Source organism: Elephas maximus, chromosome 2, assembly GCF_024166365.1.
Source record: "Elephas maximus indicus isolate mEleMax1 chromosome 2, mEleMax1 primary haplotype, whole genome shotgun sequence".
NCBI classification, from domain to species: Eukaryota; Metazoa; Chordata; class Mammalia; order Proboscidea; family Elephantidae; genus Elephas; species Elephas maximus.
In genome coordinates, this window is record NC_064820.1 from 155,152,928 (window position 1) to 155,168,188 (window position 15,261).

Here is a 15,261-nt window from a genome sequence, read left to right on the forward strand (position 1 = left end):
CCGCCTTCCAAAACTGGCTCTTTTTTCTCTCCCAGATATTGCTAAATGCCTGATGGAGCGAACAGATCACATTAAAATAATTTCTTCATTTGTATGTTTACCTGTTTAATGTCTGTCACTCACTAGACTCTCAGCTCCATGAAGGCAGAAATTGTGTCTGTTTTTGTTGCTTGTTGTACCCTAGCGCCCAGGAAGGCGGCCGGGCTGCTCAGTGGTTAAGTGCTTGGTTGCTAACCTAAAAGTCAGTGGTTCAAATCCGCCAGCAGCTCCGAGGGAGAAAAGACCTGATGATCTTCTCCCGTAAAGATTACAGCCTAAGAAGCCATATGGGGAAGTTTTACTCTGCCAATTATTTAGGGTTGCTGTGAGTCGGAATCAACTCAATGGCACATAACAACAACAACAGTGCCTAGTACATGGCCTGGAATGGAGTAAGTGCTTAATAAATATTTGTTAAATGGATGAACGAATGGTGCTGGATCCGTAGCATCTTGGAAGGCTAGGTATTTGTGTTTCTTAAATACTTTAAAAAATATTAATAATAACTCCCATCTAGTGAGCACTTAGGAGGCACTGGGTTGCGCAAACCGTTAAGTGCTTGGCTAATAATCAAAAGGTTGGCAGTTCAAATGCACCCAGAGGTACCTCAGAAGAAAGTCCGGGTGATTTACTTCCAAAAGATCAGAGCCACTGAAAACCCCACAGAGCATAGTTCTACTCTGCGCATGGGGAGTCGCCCTGAGCCTGAATCAACTCAAGAGCAGTTGTTCAGTGAGCACTTACGGGGTCTCATCTCAGTAGGAGGACCAGGGAGAGAACACATGGGCCTCCCTCTTTTGGATTCTCCCTGGACCCTCAAAAGCTACAGAAGCTGCTCTGCCCTCCTGTGGCTCACTGTCTTGAGTCTTACTGTCCTTCCCAACCTGCCTTTCACACTCCTGTGCAGCTTCTCCTCCACCTCCTGTGTCCTCCTTTGGGTTCCTCCACAGGCTTCTCATATCGGCGAAGCTTAGGCACCGGCTTTCTCTAAAGGTGGGCTCACCGAGCAGCAGGGGTGGGCCTGGTGGGGCAGCCTTGGCCCACGCACCAGGGGAGATTCCAGGAGAGGTGCTGCTGGGGCAGAAGGAGGGGGATGCAGCCAGTCACACCTCTAGCATCAGTTAAGGCTGCAGGGGGAAGGAAAATAAGGGCAGTGAAGAGAGAGCAGTGAAAGGGACTACAGTAAGCTCCATGGTCTGATGGGCCTGGGGTAGGGGGGAGGATGAGGATAGATGCCTCAGAAACCATCATGTCAGGTTCCAGCCGCGCCTCGCTCTCCTCGCCCACATCCTCCTGACTCCCCAGCTCCTAACTGCCCTTAACTGTCCTTTCCCAGCCCTCAAGAGAAGACAGGAGTTTAGAAGCAGCTCAAGGGGAGGGTAGCCCTACCACCAGTATCAGCATCCTCCCCTCCTCGTCTTCACATCTTCATAGCCGGCTGTGCAGGACACTTCACTAAGCACTTCACACACTGCATCTCAGTTCATCCTCACAGCAGCCACAGACCATAGTAGTCACTATCACCGTCCTTGAACAGATGAGGAAACTGAGGGTCAGAGTGGTATGTCATTTGCCCAAGGTCACCAAGGTTGCCTGATCACAGTGCAGCTCCTAACCACAATGCTATACTCAGTCCCCAAAGGCTCCTGCCCAGAACCATCACAAACCCCTAACAGCGAAAAAGCGAAAGGATAGTCTCAAATAAGGCTGGGTCTTGCATGCCTCCTTCTGGAGAAAACAATGGCGATACAGTCACGCCCTTCTGTCATTTTGATAGTAGCTTTCCCTTCCTGCTTTATGAAGATGCTGCAATTACTGTGGCCACCTGAGGCAAGAGAGAATTTAAAGGAAGACAGAATCATAGGATGTCAGGCTGGCAGAGACCTAATGCCACACCTCTCAGCTCAAAGGTGCAAAAAAGGAAGTCCCCAGAGGCTTCCCACACCCACCTAAAAGCAGCCATCTAAATCTGCGATTTGGGTTCCCCTGATAGTTGTGCCCATGTTCTCAGGCCTGAGCCGGGTCCTTTGCAACCAGTCTAGTTGCTGCTTTAGTAGATTTCCATTTTGAATTTCAGCTTTCTTACCCCTAAGACCCTGGGAGCTTCCTCTCATTTCTTGTGTCTTTGAAGGAAACTCTCCTTGCCTGGGCTCCCTCCGGTTGGATTTTGTCCTTTGGAGTGGGTCCTCTCCCCCATCCTTCCTTCCTTCCTTCTTTCTTTCTTCTGTCTACCTCCTCCCACCAGGCATCTTCCTCTTCCTTATTCAGTACCCTCAGGAGATCTCCAGCCCCAAGTTCCCCCCAACCCAGGGTTGCCACCCACCACCCTGGGTGGGAACGAGGAGTGCAGGGGTTTCTCTCTGTATTGCAGTGCCTCTACCTCTAGCTACTCCCCCTCTCTCAGGGTTGTTGGAAGATTATTAGATAATTTTCAAATTTGTAAAGCGCCTTAAGCTCCTTGGAGGAAAGGTGGTATATGAGTGTAATAACAATAACAATCCTATCTGTCAGAGCCATTGAGAAAATGAATCTTGTTATCCTCAGGAACCAGCAGTAGGAACCTCAGCGAGAAACACAAAAATAAAGCACGGAGCACGGCTTCCTGTTCAATCAGGGGAGCAGAAAGTGCCATGCTGGGGCAGAGTGGCATTTGAGGCCCCCCACAGCCCAGCTCTGGCGGGGAGGGGCTCTCAGGAAGTCACCCAAATTGCCTCTGACATATCACCAATTAAAATGACTTTGGGACAAGTTGAAATCAACTTAGGGAGCAAAGCATTTTGATTTCTGAAACCCTCCGAAGGCAGTGAGGAAGGCAAGTGTCTGAGCAGGTTGTCACTCACTCAGGAGTAATGATGGGAAAATCCATCACGATAACGTGATTGAGTTTGGTGAATTAGTAAGGATGTTTACACTGTGCACTGGAAGCCCGAGTGGGGCTGGCTGTGCGGCTGGGGTTTTTGACAAGTGTGGCAGCTTCACTCCTAATGAGGTTCTAAGACTCACCACTCACCCTGGCTGGACTCTCTGCCGCCGACTTCAAGTCAGGCTGTGCCTCGCTCTTCGCTCTTCACGCAAGCAGCTAAGGGCAGGGGTGGACTCTGGAATCAGACAGAACTGGGTTTACCTTCTGGCTCTGTCTCCACCAGCCTGTGACTTTGGGTAAAGCATTATGCTTCTCCAAACCTCAGTTTTCCCATGCATAAAATCTGTGTAACGATAGCTTCCAATGCTGTTGTAAAATAAGATGAGCTATCTTTTTTTTTTTTTTTTTTCACCTCCCCAGGCCCAGCCTGGTCACAGAGAGAGAAAGAGATCAGGTTTACCTCCTCTCTCTTGGAGTATCCACTCTCCTAAGAGCCAAAAGGAGACAAGGAAGGTAGAGATATGTGGAAAAACACATCCTGCATTACAAACTCTGATGCTGCTCCTTGCTGGCTGTGTGATCTCAAACAAGTCACTCAATCTCTTCGAGCTTTGGTTTCATCATCTGTAAAATGGGAATAAGCATACAATTTTCTGTGGGTTTCTCAAAGTTCTGAGCAGGCATTTGTTCAATACAAGGGAATGAGTGGCCTTTGAGAGACGAAATCTAGGGAGGGAGAATGAGAACAGATTGTTATTTTTGGTGACCATGGCTGCCTGATGGGGGAAGGTGATTCAAAGAACTACTTGGTGAGATTGTTAGTCTGGTACAGGAAGACAGGGGTGCACAGGAAATTTATCAGCTAGGCTTGCTGGGAACTTAGCAAAGGAAATTACATGGGGCTGCAGCATGAAGGGCTGAAGTCAGACTGAAAAGAGACTTCCACACAATCGGGCAACATGCCCACTAATCCTGGCATCTTTGGCAGTACCTGAGTAAAATCTCCCCTGAGGTGGCAGTCTCATCTTGTTGTTGCTGGAAGGAGGATAGAAGGAGGGACAGAGACCAAGGGTGGCGAAGCAGTAGCTCCTTACCCAGACTTTCTTTGAGCCTCATCCCCTAGAGGCCACAGTGGCTTCCCTACTGTGACCCTGAAGGGAAGTCACTCGGTCTGCATGGGAGCAAGGGCCATGCCCTCGCAGACACGCCCAGGTCAGCGCCAGGCCACAACTCTATTATTTAAGGATTTCATGAAAGAGCAAAAACCTCTGGGGCTAGAAGAATAGCCGGGATCCTGACTCTTCCTGCACAGGAAGTGGAGCAGCTGTGCCCGGGCCGTGGCTTGACCTGCTGAGGGTCACAGCCTCTGTAGAGGCTTCCCTGCCCAATGGGACCCACTGTGTCCCAGAGGATGCCACCTGGGCCCCAGCTGGGCCCCATCCCAAAGACTGAGCCAAGACCCACCTACCCCCAGACTGACTGCTTGTGGACTCTGCAGTGATTTTATTGTAATTTCCTCCTTGTCACAGTTAATAGCATTAGTTTGTTAATTACTGTATATTTTAAAAGTAAGAGGAAAGGGAATTCCCACCGGAGACTTGTTCTTGGCTGAAACAATGTGATGTGAAAGAAGGGAGAGTGTTCACGGGGTAATGAGCTGGCTCTGCTGGTTTCAGCTCCTCTCCACAGTGCCTGGGGCCAGAGAAGGTGCCAAGCCCAACACCCTTCCTTCTTGAGGTGGCAGGGGTCCTCTGCAGCACCACTTCTCAGCCCCAGAACCTCTGCCTTTACCCCCTACTCCTCAGCCCTGCATAATTCTCAGAGTGGGGGCTTAGGTCTGTGCGGAAGGGGCTGCTTGAGATGCTCTAGAGCTGAGGGAGCCAGGCCAGAGTGAAATAAGATGCTGAGGAACCTGGCCTGTGACAAGGGGCAATTGATTGAGTAGAAGGGGATTTTTCATCAGGAGACAGAGATGGGGAACTCCGGGAGAGAGACTCTTTCATGTAAATTCAGCAGGTAACTGCAGCCCTACAGGGAGAATGGGGATGTGGGGAGCACAGGTCTCAGAAGAGGCAGGAGCAGCAACTTCAGGTTGTGTACTGTATAGAGACCTGACTGAGGGGGTGAGTGGGGCTGGGAAGTCAGCCGTGACTCTGCCGGCCAAACTGGGCCCTGGCAAGCCAGGCCAGCACTGAGGAAGGGCACCTTTTGGTAACTGGTCCAGCCAGAGGTGTTTGAGTCCTGGTGGCACAGTGGTTAAAGCACTCAGCTGCTAACTGAAAAGTTGGTGGTTGGAACCCACCAGTAGCTCTGTGGAAGAAAGATGTGGCAGTCTGCTTCTGTGAAGATTTATAGCCTTGGAAACCCTATGGGACAGTTCTGCTCTGTCAATATGACGCTATCATCAATATGAGTTGGAATTGACTCAACAGCAGTGGGTTTGGTTTTGGTTTGGAGGTGTTCAGTATGTGGCCTTCGTCCAACTGGAGGGGCTCAGGGCCCTGCATATTAGGGCAAACCCCACCCTTCCCACCCAGAGTCACAGGGATGCCTGGTGTGGGGGGGAGGGGATGGGGTGGGGAGGAGGAGTAGTAGAATGGAAGCTGGGTCAGAGCCACAGGGCCCAGGAGGAGTTGGGGGTAGAGGGTGGAGCAGAGCAGATGGGAGAGAGAGAGAGAGGAGGAAGAGGGAGAGGGCTTAAAGACAGAGAAGGATGGAAGACTAAGAAGTTCACGCAATCTAGAGGATCTGATTAAAATCCTGGAAGAAAATGTGATGGAAAGACTTTCTATCTTCCTATTGAGACATTTAACCTAAAAGAAATGAGTTAAATAATTTATACAGAGAACGAGTGAAATTTGCTTTGATCAAATTAAAAAATATGACTCTGGAAATAAAGTGTCCGCCGCGTCCTTTCTCGGCGGCAGAAAGAGCTGCCGAGAAACAAAATGACAAAGACATAAAAATAACTAACCCTAACGCGGCGAATATTAGTACCATATTTTTTGGGAGATTACATGGCATCACTGTGGGCCATGCAGAGAAATCCTCTCTAAGTACCAACAGGAGAGGTTTTGCTCATTGTGGAAACCCCATAAAAACCAGAAAATGGATAAAATTTTCCTTTACAAAAGCGATCTGACTTCACTCAGGGGTTGGCCCGGAAGCCACAAGGGATCAAGTTAAATTTCCCATCCGTACATTTCAAAAAAGGAATAAGGCTGCTCGCTTTTCCTCCCCAACTCTGTTTTTTGAAAATGACCCCCGTTGTTCTCCTACTTACTGTCTGTACACACACACACACACACACGCACGCACGCACGCACGCACGCACGCTCATCCCCTCCTAATAAGTATCACAGACAAGTTCCATGAGTTCCGAGTAGGGGGAAAGAATGACTAACATTGACTTTACCTCCCCAAGCCTCAGTATGTCCCTCTTTAAAATGGGTCTAACAGGGCTGTAGTGAGAATTAAAGGAGATGATAGAACTGGCAGGAAGAAACACTCAGTAAATGTTAGGGGCCCTTTCTTTTTGCCTTGACCTGGAGAAATGTCTGGCAAGTGCAAACCCAGGCACCAGAGATCCCCCTACCCCAGTTCCCATCCTTCTGACTGGAAAGTCCATGTTGGGACATCTTTAGTTCCATCCTGGAAAGAGAGCTTAGCTTTAGAGACACCAGTCTCTCTGACTTTTGGGGCCTGGTTGACCAAAAAGACACTTTTTAGTTCCAAATAATGAGAGAGAACATGCAGAGATTAAAAGCAAGGGCTCTGGAGTCAAGACAGTACCAGGTTCAAATTCTGGCTTCCAATTTATTTAGCTGTGTGACTTTGGCCAGGTTAACATAATCACCCCAAGTCTTCATCTGCAAAATGGGAATAATGATAGCACAAATCTCATAGGATTGAATGGGATGTAAAGTATTTAATTGGGTTCCCGGCATGTAGTAAAAAAAATTCAGTAACTGATGACAGGTTTTGTTACTATATTATTTTTTGGAATGACCTTGGGAGGAGGTTCAAGGTCAGAATAAATTTTCTGAAATCCCCAGTTATGCACAGTGATCCCCAGACGGAAGGAGGCTGTGGCTGACCTCTGTTCTGGACATACCACAAGAAGGACTATGGTCAGCTTTGGGCCCATCTTTGATAGCTCCCTGATACACACTTGGTGGCACAGAGCAGAGACTCAACCCACTGACACATGAATCCTGGAGGAAGAACGGGGAATATTCAGTCAGGGAGACTGGAGGCCTCAGAGGGCTGGAGTGGCAGCCTTCAGATTCCCAAAGGCCTGTCACATGCCAGTGGGAGTCTGAAAGTGAATATGGGCCCCGGTTTTACAAAAAAAACTCTTGAATAATAGAAGCTTTGCAGCAACGAAAAAGGCTGCCTCCAGAGGTAGTGAGTTTCCCATCCCTAGGGGTATGTAAACTGAGCCTGGAGGTAATATTGAGGGGCTTTGAGGATCAGTTCAAATTACACAAAATGATACAGATGCAGCTCTGGGCGTATATCAGGAAGGATCAAGCTCAGAAGCCATCCAGCTACTTGGTCTGGGGCTTTCTGTCTCCACACTTCTTTTCTGTGCTCTTGCTTCTTTTCCTTCCGTTTGGAAGTCTCTTCCCCTCTCCCTACCTTTCCATACCTGGCCTTAGGGGTCCCTGAGAAAGGCAAAGACCATTTGAAGAGAGTCTTTGCATATTGTGGGTCTGTTGATGAAAAGCAGGCTGGGGTGTGTGTGTGTGTGTGTGTGTGTGTGTGTGTGTGTGTGTGAAAGAAATAGAGAGAGGAGAGGTGGGAGAAGAAAGTGAAAACAGAGAAAATACAAAGAGAGAAGGAGAGGCAAGATAGATTAAAAAAAGAACAGATAAGCAGAAAACCCCATTGCTGTCGAGTCAATTCTGGCTCATACTGACCCTCACAGGCATAGAGAGAGTTTCCAAGGAGTGGCTTTTGGGTTCAAACTGCTGATCTTTTGGTTAGCAGCTGAGCTCCAAACCACTGTGCCATCAGGGTTCCGATAAACAGAAAGGGAAGGAAAAAGAGAAAAATACTGAGAGGGAGAAATAAAAATGAGACAGAGAGGAGATTCAGAGAGACAGTAAGAGACAGCAAGAGCAGAGAGAGGGCTGGGTGGAGGGTACACAGTCCCACATCTGCAGTGGCTCCTGTCCCTGAGGCCACTGGTGGGTGGGCCAGGGTACACACGTGTGTGCACACAGGTCGGCTGCTGAGCCACTGTGTCAGAGCGAGCGTCAGAGCAAGCGTGTCAGCCCCGGGTTGGGGATGAGCCGGCTTTTATCTTCTCGGCTGCGCAGGATTTACAAGCTTTTGAAATGCAGGATTAATAAGAAGAGGCCGGTGTTTTAATCTATAATGGAACAGAAAGTATCATTATTGTTAAATAATGCACAGCCTGTCGTTTATTAAGAATTAATGGTTTATCGAATGCTCAGGTTGCTGCAGCCGCCTCTGCCCTCCCAGGCCTGGGCTCCTAGCCGCTGGCCTGGTTGCCCGGCCATGCCCCCCAGAGCCTGACTGGCCACTGGCAGGCTGGAGGGGCAGCAGCCTTGGACCTCAAAGGCTCTGTGTGCTCTGGTTCCAGGCTTGCTGCCTCAGTGGCCTTCTCTCACTCAGGCTGGGAGAGGCGGCAGGACTGTGAAGGAAGATGTTATGGGGTGCAACCCCACTTGTTCCTTCAGCCTGGATCCATCAACCCCTTGTTAGGAGACAAAAAAAAAAAAAAAATGTCCTCACTGCATGGGGCTTACCTAATGCATTTTCTAGACCTATGAAAGTCAATTTCCACCTCTCACACTGAGTCCTCTGGAAGTGGTGACAATATAGACACCAGGGAGGCAGAAGAGGGTCCTTCTCACTTCTGCTCCGCTCTGGGGCCTGGAATGGGGGAATCACAGCACATTTCTCAGGAGAAACAGAAGGCAGCCTGGCCCCAGGAGAGGGAACCGGCACTGACTGAGAACTTACTCTGTGGCAGTCATTTCATCTCATTGTAATTCCCATCATTTTATAGATGGAGTTCTCTCATTTTATAGATGGAAAAACTGAGGTTTAAAACTGAGGTTTAGGGAAGTTAAATCATTTGTTCAAGGTCACACTGCAAATAGCAGAGCCAAGCGTATTTATTTTATTCCACAAACATTTTCTCTCCAGACTTTGAGGTACCAGTTTTGGGGCTTCCTCCGTTTGTCTCAAATGACTAGCTGGATGACCTAAGGGGTAGCGCTACAAGAACTGCTATGGGTTTCTGCACTTGTCATGTGCAGCTGTGACTGCAAGAATGTGCTAAGCAACAGCAAACCCAGCATCTCCCCCAGCTGGGAAAACTAAGTCACGGAGCCAGTGAATGACTGAGTCAGGGATGGCAACTCTGAGGCATTCTTGAGGCCCTGTGCCACAGAACTCCTCACCCTCCCCATCCACCAATCTGCATGGTTTAGGTCTCTGGCCAGAAATACCCTAAGTCTGACCATGTGTCATATCTGAGGCAGGGGTCAGAGCTGTGTGACCTTGGGAAAGTTACTCAGCCTCTCTGAACCTTCGTCAAATGGTAATAGTGCCCATGTCAAAGGATTGTTGGGAGTACCGGATGAGGTAATCCATGCAAGACCTGGGTACAGACCACATGGTAAGCACTAAGTGTTGATATTAGGGAGGTAGGAAGAGGGGGTGGCATTGGTGCTGCTATGGTTATCAATACCGGAGCAAGCATGCCTCCTGCATCCACAGACCACCAGTTCCCACCTCATTCTTTCATTCCACAAACGCATATTGAGCACCTGCTACTATGTAACAAGTACACACTTACTAAGCACCTACACTGTGCCAGGCCCATGCTCCCTAGAACTTTTGGTAGACAAGTCAGAGGCAGCACTACCCCACTGAGCCTCCAGATCTCACCCTTCTTCACTGCCCTCTCCATCCCCTTTCCTGCACACCCTTCTCATCTTACTCAATCTCATCTCCCATCCCAATTTCTCATCTTTGCCTCTGCCTTCAACCCCATCCACACCTCCACCTTACACCCTCCACTACCTCCTCATCCATCCCCCTCCAGGCCTCGCCTCTACCCTCCTGGGTCCCTCACTCTACTCCATCCTCCATGTCACCCAACTCATTCTTTCCCCCCATCCTCATCCTCTTCTCCTTCCTCATTCCTTTCTTCATCTTCTTCTCTGTCCCCAATCTCAACCCACTCTCACCTCATCCCCATCTCATCCTAATCTCCTGCCTGATTCCCACTCCAATCTCTCCCTGCCATGTCTCTCCTTTTTCCCATTTTCATCTTCCGCCAGCCCCAGGACTCCTTCCACTCCAGCTCTGGGGTCTCATGGTCCTGATGGGGGAAGGGACACTGTTCCCAGAGGCCACTGAAGGAAGGTGCACTCCAGGGGCTGAACCCCAATCACCCCTGATCTGGTGCAACCCCAGAACCTGCAGTGGGTACAGTCCCTGGACTGGCTGGAGAGAAGAGGGCGCTGGCTGGGCAGCCAACAAGCTTCTTGCTCCCCACCCCCATCTATCCCTCTCTCCTCTGGGCGGGCCACCACGCTGGGACCTCGGCCCACAGCCCGGCTTCTCACGCGGCTCCGGTTTTATTAACCTGCCTGTCGCTGCTCTCGCCACTGAATAGGGCCTGTGGGGGGGCGGGGAAGGGGGGGCCTGGGCTTTGCCAGGGATCACCATGGAAACAGCAGCCTCGGCCAATCAGTGGGCAGGCAGCACCAAGTGCAGCAGGCAGCTCGGTCTCCGAAGCCTCGTGCAGCCGTGCAGCCGCAGGCTGACTCCTGCCTGACAGGCCTCCGCAGCCCCTGCCGAGGGAGAGGATGAAAGGGGGGGACAAGAACCGGAGGGGAAAGGGGCACAGGCGGGGGAGTGGCGGGGAGTGCCAGGCCAGAGGACGCCGAGGGCTGGACTAGAAGATGGAGAGAGATGGGGGAGGGAGAAGAGGAGCTCAGAGACTCCTGGGACGGGGTTTGGAGGTAGGACTAGGACGTTAGGAGCCTGGGCCAGGGGGCTGAGGTCTCTGTCTCAGTAAGGGTTTCTCAACCTAGAAACTATTGACATTTTGGACCAGGTAATTCTTTGTCGTGGGGGGCTGTCCTGGGCATTGTAGGATATTTGGCAGCACTCCTGGCCTCTACCCACTAGAACCTAGTAGCATTCTTTCCCCATTCCTACTTGTGACAACCAAAAATGTCTCTAGACATTGTCAAATGTCCCATGGGGTGCAAAATTGCCTCCAGTTATGAACCTCACAGGGCAGTGGGCACTAGTGGTGGCACTTGCTCTCTCTGAGCTAGCTTCCCCGAGGGGAGGAAGGAAGAAGGAGGAGGAAGAGAAAGTAGAAGTGGGAGATGAAGGAAAAGGAGGAGGGAGCCCAGGGCAGAGTTGCTGGTGGGTGGGACAGCCTCTGGACAGATACGGGGATGTAGGAGAGAGAGGGCCCAGGGGTGAGACGCTGGACTGCCAATTTATGCTTGGAGGATTAAATAAAGTAAGGGCCCTAAATGCCTTTCCTCACTGAAGTTCCCTCGGCCCTGAATGAAGTTCTCTGCCTTCACTAGCTACAGAAATCTTACCTTCCTTGAGGCAAGCATCAGGCACCACATCCAAGAAGCCCTTCCAGATTCTCTGGGGCAGATTGATTTTATTTTATTTTTTTCCTCCACAATTCCTTGTCACTTTGCTTCTACCTCCATGCTAGCCCTTAGCACGATTCCCCCTAGTGCCAGACATTACACCTAAGGCTTTAAGCACATTTTCTTATTTAATCCTGTAACTCCACGAGCTAGGTACTATTATCATTACCATTTTATGGATGAGAAAACTGATGCTGAAGTTAAGTAACTTGCCCAAGGTCATCCAGTTAGAGATAGTAAAATAAGGATTAAGACTCAGGTTTTCATGATTCCAGTGCCTGTATTTTTAGCCACTGCTGTACACATGGGGTTGTCATGAGTTGAAATTGACTAGAAGGCAACAAATAACAGCAACAATACACTGTGTAAGCACCCACCTCCTTTGCAATGTCCGGCACAGCGCTGGTATTAGTCACCTGAAGCTATTTTGAATCAGCTAGTTGGTCTCTGGGAAGGGTTTCTCTCGTCCGGGTGGGCAGCTGGACATTGAGACTGAGAAGGCTGAACTGGTAGCCGCAGGGTGCTGGGTCCTTAAGAGGTGCAGTTTCTAAAGGCTCTTTGGTTTAATTGGGACCTGGATTAGCTGGGCCAACCCCATGAATGTCATGTGCCCCTGAGTCCCTATGTCAGCCATACTACCTATCTCATTGGACTCACCTGTCCCCTCAATTCCCATGGATGCTGGGCCACAGCCCTCCTAGTGGCCAAAGGGCCGAGTGTCTTGGGGGCGGTGGGGGTGTAAGAGTGCAGTTGGAGGAGATCTCACACAGCCCAATTGGTTTCATTCTGAGCCCTAACCCAGACCCCAAGGCACCCCTCGATGACTGTGTCAATGTGAGGCTTCACCCTAATCCAGGCCTAGAGGACAAAGCAAATCCATATCCCCCCACTCCTCCCATGCACATTAAGAGCCCTTTCCCTTCTGTTCCACTTGAAATTAAGGGGTGGTGTCAGCAGAAGACATTGATCCCACCCCCATCTCACCCCCATCCCTGTCTTACACTCAGCAAGAGAGGGTTGGAAGCTGAGGGGTGTCTGCCAGGAAGCATCACGTGATTCAGCTTCCCTCTCAGGTAAAGGTTTTGATCTGAATCCAGGAGCTGGAGTCCCAGGGGGCTCACATCAGAACCGCTCCCCCACCCCAGACACACATACACCATCTGCCTCCCCCAGGAACCTGCAACACAAGCACCTCATCTTTGAAGACAAGGCTCCTGACAGGTTGCTGTTCCCATGGCAACTCCACTGCAGGCTGCCCTACCCAGTGCTTGCCTCCATTCCCCTTTCTCTACCCTGAATCCACATCGCCTTCATTCATAGAGCAAGAACTGCTTAACATGGACAAAGGGGGCAACGCTTCCCCCAGTTCTTTCTCTCCTACCCCTCTTTCTCCCTCCTCTCATTCAGTGGAGATCCATGAATGAGAGAGAGAAATGGATGGGAGGAGTGGAATGGGAATGGGATGGGAATGGGGCTGATGGAGGGGTAGGATATGAATGGGAAGGAGCCATGGCTCAGTGCCCACCCCCCCCCAGCAACCCGTGGGCCCCCAAGTCTCCGGCCTCTGCTTCTCTCGTTCCCAGTTCTGCCTCAGCTCCTGGATCTGTGTCTCTCCCAGTTTTATGTTTCTGATGGGCCCAAGACCCCAAAGCACAACAGGGCCAGGTCTCAGCCTCCTGGCCTAGGTCCTTTCTTCTGCACCAACGAAACTGGCTCAGAGACCAGATGCAATGTTTTGGCTTTGAAACTCAACACCGAGGCTACTCCTGGCCCTGATCCTGGTGCCGGTTGTATATAAGATGCTGATTGCCTTACAGAGGCAGTTGGGAATAGAACTCCACTTAGAGTGAGATTATGGGATGGGCTAAAGGAGAGTCTCAGACCTCAGCTATGGTTAAACGATGGAACTTGACTGACTGGGAGAAAAAAAGTTGGCTGTCGGAGAAAAGTCATGGGAGCCCTGGTGGCACAGCGGTTAAGAGCTTGGCTGCAAACCAAAATGTCGGCAGTTTGAATCCACCAGCCACTCCTTGGAAACCCTATGGGACAGTTCTACTCTGTCCTATAGGGTCCCTGTGAGTAGTAATCTCAAAGGCAATGGGTTTGGGTTGTTGTTGGAAAGTCCCGAGAGGCCTGCTGGGGTGGGCGGTGGGAGGCTTGGTCATCAGTCTCATCTTTGCAGGAGCCCATCAGCTATGGTCAGCAACTCAGCTTCAGAATCAGCCAGCTTGGGTTTGAATTATAATGCCCTAATTTACTCACTGAGAGAGCAGTGGTGGTTCAGTGATAGAATTTTCACCTTCCATGAGCTCCATTACTGGCCACTGCAAATCATGCGCAGCCACCACCCGTCTGTCAAAGGAGGCTTGCGTTTTGCTATGATGCTGAACCCGTTTCAGTGGAGCTTCCATACTAAGACAAACTAGGAAGAAAGGCTTATCAATCTACTTCTGAAAAAAGAATCCAGTGAAAACCCTATGGATCATAATGGCCCAGTATGGTCCAGTTCCATTGTGTATGAGGCCACCATGAGTCAGAAAGATGACTAGATGGTAGCTAACAGCAATAGCAATTTACTTGCTGTGTGATGCTAGGTAAAATATTTACCATCTCTGATCCTCAATTTTTTTATGTGAAAAAAAGAGATAGTAATTATATCAGATATAGGCTAGCATCTATTGAGCCCTATGTTCTTCCAGATGCAGTGTGTTAGATGGGTTATTTGGTTTAATCCTCACAGGAGCCCAGTGAATTAGATATTATCATTATTAGATCTGTTCTACAGAGGGGAAACTGAGGCAACTCAGCTAACAGGAGGCAGAATTTTTAATGCAGACAGTATGAAATAATGTATGCACAGGGTCCAGCAGCTGCTTCCAACCAACCAGCCAGTTGCCATCGAGTCATGGCGACTCCATGTGTGTCAACGTAGAACTATGCTCCATAGGGCCTTCAATGGCTGTGACTTTTTGGAAGCAGATTGCCAGGTCTTTCTTCTAAGGCACCCCTGGGTGGGTTTGAACTGCCTAACTTTAGGTTAACAGACAGTCAAAAACCATTTGTGCCACCCAGAGACCTAAGTCCTCAATAAGTGGAGACGTTCTTATTAATGAGATTTTGTGACCTGAGTTAGCGCCCACGTCTCTTACTTCCTTCCCTTCGCTCTGTGTATTCACAGCCTCCACCAGCAACAAAGACTGCGCAGGCCACTCATTGGGTGAGAGTCTGAGGCCCAGACTTGATGATATTGGGGATGTGGCATGGGAGGGAAGGCTAGCTTTGGGCCCAGGAACGCCAGAGCTGGCAGGGTTGTGAGACGTGATCTCTAGGTCAGCCCCTCAACCCTGGAAAGAGAACAATAAAGTGAGGCCTTAAGAAGGAAGTGACTTGTCCTAGGTTACTTGTAGAATGTGACAGCTCTATTCCGCTCCCATAGTAGGCAGTCTTTGGAGGACAAGTCAAGGTCAGAAGCCTCCAGGGGAGGGTGGGAGGGGTGGAGGAAAGCGATCCTTTCTTCACCTGGGTGGGGGGCCCTGGAATTCAAACCCACCAGGCCAGACTTGCAGCTTCCGCTCCTCCCTTGTGGCAACCCCCAGATTCGCCAGCTTCCTCCCTCCGCAAAGAGGATCTTCAATCGCTGAGCAGCCCTGCCCCTCCAAGAACCCTGGAACAGCGGGGCCTGACCATCCT

At 50.1% G+C, this 15,261-nt stretch overlaps 1 long non-coding RNA gene across 1 annotated transcript in view; it reads right to left on the reverse strand.

Moving 5' to 3' along the window:
• Window positions 1-3,439: 3,439 nt before the first annotated feature.
• Window positions 3,440-15,261, reverse strand: part of LOC126070099 (uncharacterized) — a 48,939-nt gene continuing 37,117 nt past the window's right edge. Inside the window, exon 3 of the long non-coding RNA XR_007516118.1 lies at window positions 3,440-3,526. This is a non-coding gene — a long non-coding RNA (uncharacterized LOC126070099). The remainder of the gene's footprint in view (window positions 3,527-15,261) is intronic.